Genomic DNA, 15,020 nt, shown 5'->3' with positions numbered 1-15,020 from the left:
CATAGCACCACCAGCCGCTCCCGTGGATGTCCGCGGAGTAATGGGGCGTCGACTGGGGGGGACCGCGTCTGTCGTGGGCGCTCGTAATGACGGCGAGCGCTGTCTGGCGGGTCGGGGCCGGGAGCCCCGGCGAGGTCACCCGCGACGCGTGGAGGCGCGACCGGGGGAGCCGTTGCGCGCGGCCGTGCCTGCGCCCGAACCCGCTCAAGGGCGGCGTAGGGAGCGGAACTTGGCCGCGCGCGACGAGCTCGCCCGGCTGGCCGAAGCCGTCGTTGCGCCCGCTGACCTCGAGGACTTGGCGGTGCGAGCTGCCGAGTTCTTCGGGCGAGGCGTGGCGAGCGTGGCCGCCGCCGGGGCAACCGGCGCCACTGATCGCCCGGGACGGTCGGGGGAGGCCGCTGCGGATTTCCGGGGGGGGACGGCGGCCGCCCGTGCGCGGGACGACGTCGGGGCGCGGAGGGGACTGGCACCGGCCGGTCCTCGTAACCCACAGGGAGAAGGACGGGGGGACCGGACACGCGAAGCGGCGCGGATACAGGCGCTGTTCAGGAGGAACCGCCGCAAGGCTGTCAGAGAAGTTGTTCAGGGACCGGCCGACTTCTGCCAGGTGCAGGGTCGGACGGTTCAGGAGCACTTCGAACGACTATACGGCGGCGGGGAGCGACTGGACGGCCTGCCCGCCGTGGAACCTGTTGACCACTCGAGGCCGGAGGACGTCGCGCTCCTTATGGCTCCCTTCACGGAGGGAGAGGTGGACCGTCGGCTCAGGCGCATGACGAACTCTGCGCCTGGTCCCGACGGGATCGCCTACAATGATCTCCGTGCGGCGGATCCCGGAGCGCGGCTCCTCACAGCGCTGTTCAACGCGTGCTATCGCCTCGAGGCGGTTCCACCGTCCTGGAAGACCTCCAACACGGTATTGGTGTACAAGAAGGGCGATCGGGACTCGTTGGAGAGCTGGCGTCCTCTCGCGCTGGGCGACACAATGCCGAAACTCTTCGCCGCTGTGGCGGCCGACCGCTTGACCGACTGGGTGATCGCGAACGACAAGCTATGCCGGGCTCAGAAGGGTTTCCTGAGGGACGAGGGATGCTACGAGCACAACTTCGTCCTGCAGGAGATCCTGACCGACGCCCGAAGGACTCGCCGACACGCGGTGGTGGCGTGGTTGGACTTGTCGAACGCTTTCGGCTCTGTCCCCCATGCTGCCATCCGCAGCGCGCTCGTCAGAGCGGGCGTCCCATCGGGCCTCATAAACATCTGGGGCTCGATGTACGACGGTTGCACCACGCGCGTCCGTGCCGTCGACGGTTTCACCGCGCCCATTCCCGTTCGCTCGGGCGTGCGACAGGGGTGTCCGTTATCCCCGATTATTTTCGATCTCGTCATCGACTCGGTGGTCCGCGCGGCCGCCGAGCTCACTGACGTCGGGTACGATATTCTCGGACAAACTTTTAACATTCTCGCGTACGCCGACGATCTGGCGCTTATCGCGCGCACGCCCGAGGGAATGAGGCAGCTGCTGACTGCCGTGGAGCTCGAAGCAGGGAGGGTGGGATTGCACTTCAACCCTGCCAAGTGCGCCTCATTGCACATTACCACGGGGCGCATTGGCAGGGTCCTGCCCACCGTATTCGAGATTGAGGGTCGACCCATGCCGACCCTGGCGGAGGGGGAGCCTTATCGCCACCTAGGTGTTCCCACGGGATTCTCGGTCGACCAAACACCCCTCACCACCATCGAGGGCGTGTTGAAGGACATCTGGGCGGTCGACGCGTCCCTCCTAGCCCCGTGGCAGCGGGTGGAGGTCCTGGCGGCGTTTATCCTGCCGAGGTTGGACTTCCTGCTGCGGGGCGCCGCTGTCGAGAAGCGTCCCCTGAGGGCCGTCGATCTCCATGTTCGGAGGATCGTCAAGTCCTGGCTCAACCTGCCGCAGCGCGCGAGTGCGGAGGTGGTCTACCTCCCTCCCAGCAGGGGGGGCTGTGGACTGCTTCCGCTCTCCGATCTCGCGACGTGCTGACCATCGCTCACGCGTTCCGTCTGCTGACGGCGAGTGACGCGGTGGTTAGCGGGCTGGCGTGGGGGTCGCTGCGGGGGGTTGTGGCGAGAAGGATCGGCCACGCCCCTAGTGACGAGGAAATCGCCAGCTTCCTCTCGGGCTCGCTCGAGGGTAGGCTGAGGGGCGGAGGGGAGGCCTCGCTGTGGTCGAGGGCGCGAAACGCTGCCCGGAGACAGGCCAATCGGGCAGCCGTCCGTTGGCGCTGGTCCGAGGTCACCGGGGAAATGATCGTGGAATGCCGTGGCCCAGGAGAGCGAATCGTGAGGGTCCCTGGAAGCGCCCGCGCCCAGGTGATCCATCGCTTGCGCTCGGCTGTGATGGAGTATTACGCGGGTACGCTCCTGCGTAAGCCTGACCAGGGGAAGGTGTTCGAGGTGTCGTCGCGCGTGCCGGTGAGCAATCACTTCATGCGCGGCGGCTCGTTCACCCGCTTCGCCGACTGGCGGTTCGTCCATCGGGCCCGCCTCGACGTGCTCCCCCTTAACGGGGCCCGTCGATGGGGGCCGTGGACGAGAGGTGCCGTCGGTGCGGGAGGACAGCCGAGACCCTTCCCCACGTCATCGGTCATTGCGGCGTGCACGCCGCTGCCATACAGCTGAGACACGACGCGGTTCTGCACCGCCTCCGTAGGGCTTGCCGTCTGCCGGGTGAGGTGAGGGTCAATCAGCGGGTGGAGGGCGTCGACGGGGAGCTTGAGGGGTTACGGCCGGATCTCGTTGTCCGGCACGAGCCCTCCAAGAGTGTCGTCATATGCGACGTGACGGTGGCGTTTGAGAACCGTTTGGTGGCGTTCGAGGAAGCAAGGGGGCGTAAAGTTGCCAGGTATACCCCCCTTGCGGAGGCGCTACGGGCTCAGGGCTACCGTGTGGTCGTGACGGCCCTCGTCGTCGGTGCCCTCGGCTCCTGGTGTCCGAGGAATGACGCGGTGCTGAGACTGTTGCGCGTTGGCAGCAAATACGGGTCCATGATGCGCCGGCTCATCGTCTCGGACACTATACGCTGGTCTAGGGACATCTATGTGGAGCACGTGTCCGGAGTTCGTCAGTACCCTGCTCCGCCGCGACCTTCCGGGGATGGGGGTCCCTTGGTGTCGCCTCCTCTTGCAATTCGCCGGCGTTATCCCGACGGCTTGTTGGCACCGCGCGAACTGGATGTGAATGTCGCGTAAATTATTTAGTCCTTGTCTCGGTCCACTGTTTAATTTTGTTTGTAGAGTGCATGTTTGGTTTTATGTATTTTATGTAGTATTTATTTATTTATTCTAGCGTTTTACCGACTGACTGTGATATCTATTTATTTTATAGGCGTCTTATTATGTTTTATATTATTTACACTTTTCTTATATACATTTTACATTTTATGCGCCTCTGTATATACTGCGTCCTTTGACCACGTTGCGTACCTGGCGTATAGCCCAAATTTTATTTTAGATACTGACTTTTTCGTTTTAAGCTTTTGACATTGCATGCTGTAATTTTATTTCTATTCTAGACTAGCCAATATTAATTCAAACCGTCTGACTAGTCTAATACGTGTTCTTTGTGGACCTTGGATGTTCCGAGTGTGAGTGTCGCGATACTAATATTGTGTTTTATGCGTGTATGAGTGTCGCGTAATTTTGTAGCCGAAATGGCATTATTGAAATTTGTACCTGCGCCGCGCGTGCACCCCCAGGGACTTTTAGCTATTTTATTGTGATATTTACTATTTACTGTGATATGCCCTGGGGGTGTCGCAACTGCTATATACATTATTATTAGTATTTTGTGTATATACCGATGAACATAGGATCCATGGTGACGCCTCATGTTCATCGGTATATTTTTATTTTCTAACCTGTGATCACTGCACTCCGTCCATCGCCTTCGTCTACCAGCGGGGGCGATATTACATTGATCTCGTCTTGGCATGGGGGAGCTGCGCTCCCCCAGCCGCAGTTGTGATGCCCACGAGCCGGGGGGGGCCCATTGTCCCCCGGCAATTACATAAGTAAACTTGCGCGCGGCCTAGCCGCTCTGATGTATATTTACTCCAGGGGAAATGTCCCCTGGGGAACATTAATTGAGAAAAATAAAGAGTGGTTAATCTGTTCTTATCAGCTTAATATCTGATACAATCCTCAAGGAGGATTCAGAATATTAAACTTGTTTTTGGAACTGGGCGGGTGCTCGGAGCTTGCTCCGACTCTGTCGCGGGTCGATTCGGCATTGCAGTACCGTCGAATTCGGCCCAGTAATTTGGGAAAAAATAAATACTCAATTGGTGGGTACCGTGGCAGAGTCAACCGGGGCAGCAAAGAGCATCTGCAGCGTTCTACGTTTAAGTATTCTGAATCCTCCGCCTTAAACTTGTAATATCTCCCCGAGTCGAGGACTTAGCCGCTCGGGGATAGTATAAACGTGTAGAGCTCAGAGAGACGAAGAAAACCGTATATAATAAGTATTAATTCGAGCGTGCGTGTCGCGAGTTATAATAGTGAGAAGCGATCCGAAATTTACTAAGTGCCACAAGCGGAGGAGCGAGCGCCGACCAGGGCGGGGAGTGAGGCGCGCGGCGGTCAACCGTGACGCCATGCCGAGCCGCCATATTGCTGCCACCGTTCCCGCCATCGCCGAGTGTCCAGGCTGCGAGGAGATGCATCAACGGTGAGTCCGCGATACGTGGAACGCGGCACCGAGTAACGGAAAATAGAGCGGGACGCGTGTTTGTCGGTTCGAGCGAGGCCTTTGGAAGGTACACAGGCCTCATAACAACAACAGCCGTGACTTCTAGGAGCATGAGCATTATCTGCATTTTCGCGTGATGCTGATATATCTATTTATTCCGTTGACTGTGATATTATATGTTATTTATTTTATAGGCGTTTTACTCTTTTACTCTTTGTACATATTTTATATTTTATACCGCGTTTTCTGACCACGTCGTCGCCGGCACTACGCGGAGGTTTCCTCGCTCGAGCCGGCAAACACAGTATTCGTATACAGGAGTGACGTCCCCGCGCTCACGTCAATATTCCTCGTGGCACCGGCAATTAACAAAATATTCTCGCGCGAGCCGGATAGCACACGAGGAGTTGACGTGTTTGCTCGGTGCCGCTCAGTCGCGGATCACTCGGGCGGCCTAGAGCGATGTACCTGTGAGAACTCTGAAACTCGAAAATTCCCTAGGCCGCCTACCGTAAGGGCAGTGCCACTTAAAGTCGCGTTCACAGGATTTGTCTATACATGTATTATTTATTGATTGTACGCTTTTAAACCGTGTGTCGTCATATTTATTTTTATTTTTATTTACGTTTTAATTACATATTTTTATACTCTGACACAGTATCTTGGTACTCTGTCTTTTAATTTATTGATAACTTTTATTTATTCTTTACATATTCTTTATTTTATACTGCTGTGAGCGCCTTTTATTACATAATTTATTTCATTGTCATTTTACGAAAGAAGTGGTACTGCCTTTAATCGCGCAAATATGGATGCTCCCCTCGAGGTGGTCCTCGCTTACCCCATCGAAAGCAGAGTAGTCTGTCCGCGCTGCTGGGGAAGCGGGGAATTAGGTATGAGGACACGAGGCGACTTCTGCGACCCGCCGCACTTAGCGAAGCACCAGAAGGCGAAGCATCCCGGTGACACTATCACGTACAAGTGCAGCCTGTGCGAATTCAGGGGGTCTGGCCGCTACCCGCTGAAAGCGGTAAAAGCGCACTATGATAGAGAGCACGGCGGCCACCGGGATGAGTCGCCTGCCACAGTGGCGGGCGCGGATGCTGGTCGAGCGCAAAATAGCGGTAGATCGCGCGTCGGGAGCGCTTCCAACGCGGGCGTGCGGACTCGTGCGGCGGCCCTGCCGGGTACGAGTAGTGTAGGGGCTGCCGATTCGCGGCGACTCAGGCGCAACCTCCCCGCGGCCACTCCGTCGCCGCAACAACACCCCTAGCGGCGACAACAACAGCTTCCACGACTTCAGGGAGGTCCCCTCGTACGCGGCCGTGACAGCGGGTCCCTCCACCCGACCGTGAGAGCTCCGTCGCTGACCGCCGGCGCGGGTGGCGCGGCGGTCGCGGCGACGAGGACGACGACAGCGAGGAGGAGCAGCACGGCCGTAAGGAGAGGCGCCATCGGGACGGCCGCCACAGCGGCGACAGGGGCCACGCCGCCCATCGCCGGTATCGCCGGGGGCTCCAGTGATGCAAGTTCAGCGGAGAGAAGGAGACCCTGGAGACCCCGGTGCCTGTGCCCGTGTGTTCGGCTTGCGGAGTGCCGACACGGCCCTCGGGTACTCCGCCGCAGCCGAATCCGCTCCGTGTCACCAGGTCGGCGCGCGTTCCCCGCATAAACCGTCGAACACCAGCAGCGGGGGAACGGGAGGCGCGCCGTCCGTGAAGAGGAGGCAGAAGGGTGCGGCTAGGCCGGTGCACGTTTCCCCCCGCTCTCCGCAGACCATCGCGGAGAGCCAGCAGACGCTCGGCGCGCACGGGGGGGAAACAGAAGCGGAGGGTCGCCCCAGCAGCAGCAACGACGTCAGCTGCCGCCTTGTGGGGCGCCCAGTGCACCGGTCGCGAAGAGCACCCGGAGCGGACCGTCGCGTCGCGGGGGACCGCGAAGAGGTCCACCAGGTCCCCGCCGGCCATCACCATCGCTGCGGCGGCGGCCGGTGTTGCGACGCGGCGGCACGCGCGGCGGAAGGCGTCGCAGTTCGGAGTCGAGCCCGGAGGCGTCTGGCGGCGGGGTTTCAGGACACCTACCCCGCCGTCTTCCCCGGAGGGCTTCTCCGAGGTGCAGGTGGCGGGTGTCTTGGGTCGGAGGAGCGCAACTCCGACGGCCCGGGCGCCCACACCTGCGGTCCCCGCGCAGCTGAGCACGACCACCACGCGCAGCACGCGAGCGGGGACCCGGGCGGCCACGTCATCGGCCGCCGTTGCGACGTCTTCGCCGGCGACACTCGTCACGTGCACGGTGACCACCTCCGTCTGCGGGGCGCCCGTGATGTCGACGGGCGTCCCCTCTGCGGCCCTCCGGCCGGTGCCTCGGCTGGAGGGGCTGCAGCCGGAGGAACATCGGCCCACAACACCACCAGTGGGCCGTCAGCACCAATCGCCACCAACATCGGCAGCATCGGAGTGCAGCGGAGGCTCACCGGCACTGGCGAGTTCTGGGCGGCGGGTGGACACCCTGTCCGGTACACCGGAACGAGAGGAGGAGCGGCGGTCTTCGGTGGCGCGAAGGAGCATGGAGGGGGACGGGGTGGAGCCGTGGGTGGTGAGCCTGGGGCGAGGAGCGAGGAGGCGCCTCGGAACGGGGTCCCTGGCGTCGACACCGTCTTCGACGCCGGCCAGGGACTCCCCGGTGGGGCTGCGTACGTCGCCGAGTCCTCCACCTAACACGCCGGCGAGTTTCCCACCGCTGCCTTCAGCGGCGGTGGGCGTTCCATCTTATGTGGCCCCTCCAACTTTGGAGGTGGCCACCATAAACATAGTTAATGGGGAGGCGCGTCGGGGGGCCGCATCGTCGGGGGACCGCGCGGCCGTGGCGGAGCCTGCACGGGTGAGTGCTGCGAACTCTGACATAGCACCACCAGCCGCTCCCGTGGATGTCCGCGGAGTAATGGGGCGTCGACTGGGGGGGACCGCGTCTGTCGTGGGCGCTCGTAATGACGGCGAGCGCTGTCTGGCGGGGCGGGGCCGGGAGCCCCGGCGAGGTCACCCGCGACGCGTGGAGGCGCGACCGGGGGGGCCGTTGCGCGCGGCCGTGCCTGCGCCCGAACCCGCTCAAGGGCGGCGTAGGGAGCGGAACTTGGCCGCGCGCGACGAGCTCGCCCGGCTGGCCGAAGCCGTCGTTGCGCCCGCTGACCTCGAGGACTTGGCGGTGCGAGCTGCCGAGTTCTTCGGGCGAGGCGTGGCGAGCGTGGCCGCCGCCGGGGCAACCGGCGCCACTGATCGCCCGGGACGGTCGGGGGAGGCCGCTGCGGATTTCCGGGGGGGGACGGCGGCCGCCCGTGCGCGGGACGACGTCGGGGCGCGGAGGGGACCGGCACCGGCCGGTCCTCGTAACCCACAGGGAGAAGGACGGGGGGACCGGACACGCGAAGCGGCGCGGATACAGGCGCTGTTCAGGAGGAACCGCCGCAAGGCTGTCAGAGAAGTTGTTCAGGGACCGGCCGACTTTTGCCAGGTGCAGGGTCGGACGGTTCAGGAGCACTTCGAACGACTATACGGCGGCGGGGAACGACTGGACGGCCTGCCCGCCGTGGAGCCTGTCGACCACTCGAGGCCGGAGGACGTCGCGCTCCTTATGGCTCCCTTCACGGAGGGAGAGGTGGACCGTCGGCTCAGGCGCATGACGAACTCTGCGCCTGGTCCCGACGGGATCGCCTACAGTGATCTCCGTGCGGCGGATCCCGGAGCGCGGCTCCTCACAGCGCTGTTCAACGCGTGCTATCGCCTCGAGGCGGTTCCACCGTCCTGGAAGACCTCCAACACGGTATTGGTGTACAAGAAGGGCGATCGGGACTCGTTGGAGAGCTGGCGTCCTCTCGCGCTGGGCGACACAATGCCGAAACTCTTCGCTGCTGTGGCGGCCGACCGTTTGACCGACTGGGTGATCGCGAACGACAAACTATGCCGGGCTCAGAAGGGTTTCCTGAGGGACGAGGGATGCTACGAGCACAACTTCGTCCTGCAGGAGATCCTGACCGACGCCCGAAGGACTCGCCGACACGCGGTGGTGGCGTGGTTGGACTTGTCGAACGCTTTCGGCTCTGTCCCCCATGCTGCCATCCGCAGCGCGCTCGTCAGAGCGGGCGTCCCATCGGGCCTCATAAACATCTGGGGCTCGATGTACGACGGTTGCACCACGCGCGTCCGTGCCGTTGACGGTTTCACCGCGCCTATTCCCATTCGCTCGGGCGTGCGACAGGGGTGTCCGTTATCCCCGATTATTTTCGATCTCGTCATCGACTCGGTGGTCCGCGCGGCCGCCGAGCTCGCTGACGTCGGGTACGATATTCTCGGACAAACTTTTAACATTCTCGCGTACGCCGACGATCTGGCGCTTATCGCGCGCACGCCCGAGGGAATGAGGCAGCTGCTGACTGCCGTGGAGCTCGAAGCAGGGAGGGTGGGATTGCACTTCAACCCTGCCAAGTGCGCCTCATTGCACATTACCACGGGGCGCATTGGCAGGGTCCTGCCCACCGTATTCGAGATTGAGGGTCGACCCATGCCGACCCTGGCGGAGGGGGAGCCTTATCGCCACCTAGGTGTTCCCACGGGATTCTCGGTCGACCAAACACCCCTCACCACCATCGAGGGCGTGTTGAAGGACATCTGGGCAGTCGACGCGTCCCTCCTAGCCCCGTGGCAGCGGGTGGAGGTCCTGGCGGCGTTTATCCTGCCGAGGTTGGACTTCCTGCTGCGGGGCGCCGCTGTCGAGAAGCGTCCCCTGAGGGCCGTCGATCTCCATGTTCGGAGGATCGTCAAGTCCTGGCTCAACCTGCCGCAGCGCGCGAGTGCGGAGGTGGTCTACCTCCCTCCCAGCAGGGGGGCTGTGGACTGCTTCCGCTCTCCGATCTCGCCGACGTGCTGACCATCGCTCACGCGTTCCGTCTGCTGACGGCGAGTGACGCGGTGGTTAGCGGGCTGGCGTGGGGGTCGCTGCGGGGGGTTGTGGCGAGAAGGATCGGCCACGCCCCTAGTGACGAGGAAATCGCCAGCTTTCTCTCGGGCTCGCTCGAGGGTAGGCTGAGGGGCGGAGGGGAGGCCTCGCTGTGGTCGAGGGCGCGAAACGCTGCCCGGAGACAGGCCAATCGGGCAGCCGTCCGTTGGCGCTGGTCCGAGGTCACTGGGGAAATGATCGTGGAATGCCGTGGCCCAGGAGAGCGAATCGTGAGGGTCCCTGGAAGCGCCCGCGCCCAGGTGATCCATCGCTTGCGCTCGGCTGTGATGGAGTATTACGCGGGAACGCTCCTGCGTAAGCCTGACCAGGGGAAGGTGTTCGAGGTGTCGTCGCGCGTGCCGGTGAGCAATCACTTCATGCGCGGCGGCTCGTTCACCCGCTTCGCCGACTGGCGGTTCGTCCATCGGGCCCGCCTCGACGTGCTCCCCCTTAACGGGGCCCGTCGATGGGGGACCGTGGACGAGAGGTGCCGTCGGTGCGGGAGGACAGCCGAGACCCTTCCCCACGTCATCGGTCATTGCGGCGTGCACGCCGCTGCCATACAGCTGAGACACGACGCGGTTCTGCACCGCCTCCGTAGGGCTTGCCGTCTGCCGGGTGAGGTGAGGGTCAATCAGCGGGTGGAGGGCGTCGACGGGGGGCTTGAGGGGTTACGGCCGGATCTCGTTGTCCGGCACGAGCCCTCCAAGAGTGTCGTCATATGCGACGTGACGGTGGCGTTTGAGAACCGTTTGGTGGCGTTCGAGGAAGCAAGGGGCGTAAAGTTGCCAGGTATACCCCCCTTGCGGAGGCGCTACGGGCTCAGGGCTACCGTGTGGTCGTGACGGCCCTCGTCGTCGGTGCCCTCGGCTCCTGGTGTCCGAGGAATGACGCGGTGCTGAGACTGTTGCGCGTTGGCAGCAAATACGGGTCCATGATGCGCCGGCTCATCGTCTCGGACACTATACGCTGGTCTAGGGACATCTATGTGGAGCACGTGTCCGGAGTTCGTCAGTACCCTGCTCCGCCGCGACCTTCCGGGGATGGGGGTCCCTTGGTGTCGCCTCCTCAAGCAATTCGCCGGCGTTATCCCGACGGCTTGTTGGCACCGCGCGAACCGGATGTGAATGTCGCGTAAATTATTTAGTCCTTGTCTCGGTCCACTGTTTAATTGTTTGTAGAGTGCATGTTTGGTTTTATGTATTTTATGTAGTATTTATTTATTTATTCTAGTGTTTTACCGACTGACTGTGATATCTATTTATTTTATAGGCGTCTTATTATGTTTTATATTATTTACACTTTTCTTATATACATTTTACATTTTATGCGCCTCTGTATATACTGCGTCTTTTGACCACTTGCGTACCTGGCATATAGCCCAAATTTTATTTGAGATACTGACTTCTTCGTTTTAAGTTCTTGACATTGCATGCTGTAATTTTATCTTAGACTAACCAATTTTAATTCAAACCGTTTGGCCAGTCTAGTACGTGTTCTTTGTGGACCTTGGATGTCTCGAGGGTGAGTGTCGCGTTACTAATATTGTATTTTATGCGTGTATGAGTGTCGCGTAATTTTGTAGCCGAAATGGCATTATTGAAATCTGTACCTGCGCCGCGCGTGCACCCCCAGGGACTTTTAGCTATTTTATTGTGATATTTATTATTTACTGTGATATGCCCTGGGGGTGTCGCAACTGCTATATATATTAGAATTAGTATTTTGTGTATATACCGATGAACATAGGGTCCATGGGGACGCCTCATGTTCATCGGTATATTTTTATTCTTTACCTGTGATCACTGCACTCCGTCCATCGCCTTCGTCTACCAGCGGGGGCGATATTACATTGATCTCGTCCTGGCATGGGGGAGCTGCGCTCCCCCAGCCGCAGTTGTGATGCCCACGAGCCGGGGGGGGCCCATTGTCCCCCGGCAATTACATAAGTAAACTTGCGCGCGGCCTAGCCGCTCTGATGTGTATTTGCTCCAGGGGAAATGTCCCCTGGGGAACATTAATTGAGAAAAATAAAGAGTGGTTAATCTGTTCTTATCAGCTTAATATCTGATACAATCCTCAAGGAGGATTCAGAATATTAAACTTGTTTTTGGAACTGGGCGGGTGCTCGGAGCTTGCTCCGACTCTGTCGCGGGTCGATTCGGCATTGCAGTACCGTCGAATTCGGCCCAGTAATTGGGGAAAAAATAAATATTCAATTGGTGGGTACCGTGGCAGAGTCAACCGGGGCGGCAAAGAGCATCTGCAGCGTTCTACGTTTAAGCATTCTGAATCCTCCGCCTTAAACTCGTAATATCTCCCCGAGTCGAGGACTTAGCCGCTCGGGGATAGTACTAACGTGTAGAGCTCAGAGAGACGAAGAAATCCGTATATAATAAGTATTAATCCGAGCGTGCGTGTCGCGAGTTATAGTAGTGAGAAGCGATCCGAAAATTTTCTAAGTGCCACAAGCGGAGGAGCGAGCGCCGACCAGGGCGGGGAGTGAGGCGCGCGGCGGTCGACCGTGACGCCATGCCGAGCCGCCATATTGCTGCCGCTGTTCCCGCCATCGCCGAGTGTCCGGGCTGCGAGGAGATGCTTCAACGGTGAGTCCGCGATACGAAGAACGCGGCACCGAGTAACGGAAAATAGAGCGGGACGCGTGTTTGTCGGTTCGAGCGAGGCCTTTGGGGGGCCGCATAACAACAACAGCCGTGACTTCGAGGAGCACGAGCATTATCCGTATTTTTCACGTGGTGCCGATATATCTATTTATTTTATTATATGTTATTTATTTTATAGGCGTTTTATTATATCTTACTCTGTTACGTTTTATTCTTTTTACATATTTTATATTTTATACCGCGTCTTCTGACCACGTCTTCGCCGGCACTACGCGGAGGTTTCCTCGCTCGAGCCGGTAAACATAGTATTCGGTATACAGGAGTGACGTCTCCGCTCTCACGTCAATATTCCTCGTGGCACCGGCAATTAACAAAATATTCTCGCGCGAGCCGGATAGCACACGTGGAGTTGACGTGTTTGCTCGGTGCCGCTCAGTCGCGGATCACTCGGGCGGCCTAGAGCGATGTACCTGTTGGAACTTTGAAACTCGATAATTCCCTAGGCCGCCTACCGTAAGGGCAGTACTACTTAAAGTCGCGTTCACAGGATTTGTGTATACATGTGTTATTTATTGATTGTACGTTTTTAAACCGTGTGTTGTCATATTTATTTATATTTATATATTTTTATACTCTGACACAGTATCTTGGTACTCTGTCTTTTAATTTATTGACAACTTTATTTATTCTTTGTACATATTCTTTCATTTTATACTGCTGTGAGCGCCTTTTACTATATAATTTATTCTCGTTGTCATTTGTACGAAAGAAGTGGTACTGCCTTTAATCGCGCAAATATGGATGCTCCCCTCGAGGTGGTCCTCGCTTACCCCATCGAAAGCAGAGTAGTCTGTCCGCGCTGCTGGGGAAGCGGGGAACTAGGTATGAGGACACGAGGCGACTTCTGCGACCCGCCGCACTTAGCGAAGCACCAGAAGGCGAAGCATCCCGGTGACACTATCACGTACAAATGCAGCCTGTGCGAATTCAGGGGGTCTGGCCGCTACCCGCTGAAAGCGGTAAAAGAGCATTACGATAGAGAGCACGGCGGCCATCGGGATAAGTCGCCTGCCACAGTGGCGGGCGCGGATGCTGGTCGAGCGCAAAATAGCAGTAGAGCGCGCGTCGGGAGCGTTTCCAACGCGGGTGTGCGGACTCGTGCGGCGGCCCTGCTGGGTACGAGTAGTGTAGGGGCTGCCGATTCGCGGCGACTCAGGCGCAACCTCCCCGCGGCCACTCCGTCGCCGCAACAAACACCCCTAGCGGCGACAACAGGTTCCACAACTTCAGGGAGGTCCCCCTCGTACGCGGCCGTGACAGCGGGTCCCTCCACCCGACCCGTGAGAGCTCCGTCGCTGACCGCCGGCGCGGGTGGCGCGGCGGTCGCGGCGACGAGGACGACGACAGCGAGGAGGAGCAGCACGGCCGTAAGGAGAGGCGCCATCGGGACGGCCGCCGCGGCGGCGACAGGGGCCACGCCGCCCATCGCCGGTATCGCCGGGGGCTCCAGTGATGCAAGTACAGCGGAGAGAAGGAGACCCTGGAGACCCCCGGTGCCTGTGCCCGTGTGTTCGCCTGGCGGAGTGCCGACGCGGCCCTCGGGTACTCCGCCGCAGCCGAATCCGCTCCGTGTCACCAGGTCGGCGCGCGTTCCCCCGCATAAACCGTCGAACACCAGCAGCGGGGGAACGGGAGGCGCGCCGTCCGTGAAGAGGAGGCAGAAGGGTGCGGCTAGGCCGGTGCGCGTTTCCCCCCGCTCTCCGCAGACCATCGCGGAGAGCCAGCAGACGATCGGCACATCACGGGGGGGAAACAGAAGTGGAGGGTCGCCCCCAGCAGCAGCAACGACGTCAGCTGCCGCCCTTGTGGGGGCGCCCAGTGCACCGGTCGCGAAGAGCACCCCGGAGCGGACCGTCGCGTCGCGGGGGACCGCGAAGAGGTCCACCAGGTCCCCGCCGGCCACCACCATCGCTGCGGCAGCAGCCGGTGTTGCGACGCGGCGGCACGCGCGGCGGAAGGCGTCGCAGTTCGGAGTCGAGCCCGGAGGCGTCTGGCGGCGGGGTTTCAGGACACCTACCCCGCCGTCTTCCCCGGAGGGCTTCTCCGAGGTGCAGGTGGCGGGTGTCTTGGGTCGGAGGAGCGCAACTCCGACGGCCCGGGCGCCCACACCTGCGGTCCCCGCGCAGCTGCGCACGACCACCACGCGCAGCACGCGAGCGGGGACCCGGGCGGCCGCGTCATCGGTCGCCGCTGCGACGTCTTCGCCGGCGACACTCGTCACGTGCACGGTGACCACCTCCGTCTGCGGGGCGCCCGTGATGTCGACGGGCGTCCCCTCTGCGGCCCTCCGGCCGGTGCCTCGGCTGGAGGGGCTGCAGCCGGAGGAACATCGGCCCACAACACCACCAGTGGGTCGTCAGCACCAATCGCCGCCAACATCGGCAGCATCGGAGTGCAGCGGAGGCTCACCGGCACTGGCGAGTTCTGGGCGGCGGGTGGACACCCTGTCCATTACACCGGAACGAGAGGAGGAGCGGCGGTCTTCGGTGGCGCGACGGAGCATGGAGGGGGCGGGGTGGAGCCGTGGGTGGTGAGCCTGGGGCGAGGAGCGAGGAGGCGCCTCGGAACGGGGTCCCTGGCGTCGACACCGTCTTCGACGCCGGCCAGGGGCTCCCCGGTGGG

The 15,020-nt window shown here is 60.7% G+C and overlaps 2 pseudogenes; both read left to right on the top strand.

The window, feature by feature from the left end:
- Positions 1-4,115: 4,115 nt before the first annotated feature.
- On the top strand, positions 4,116-4,297 carry LOC113562989 (annotated as a pseudogene).
- A 7,433-nt stretch (positions 4,298-11,730) lies between these two features.
- LOC113562988 lies at positions 11,731-11,912 on the top strand (annotated as a pseudogene).
- The last annotated feature ends 3,108 nt before the right edge of the window (positions 11,913-15,020 follow it).

The sequence above is a fragment of the Ooceraea biroi genome, chromosome 11, assembly GCF_003672135.1.
Source record: "Ooceraea biroi isolate clonal line C1 chromosome 11, Obir_v5.4, whole genome shotgun sequence".
Lineage (NCBI taxonomy): Eukaryota > Metazoa > Arthropoda > Insecta > Hymenoptera > Formicidae > Ooceraea > Ooceraea biroi.
This window is presented reverse-complemented; position numbering and strand designations above follow the sequence as displayed.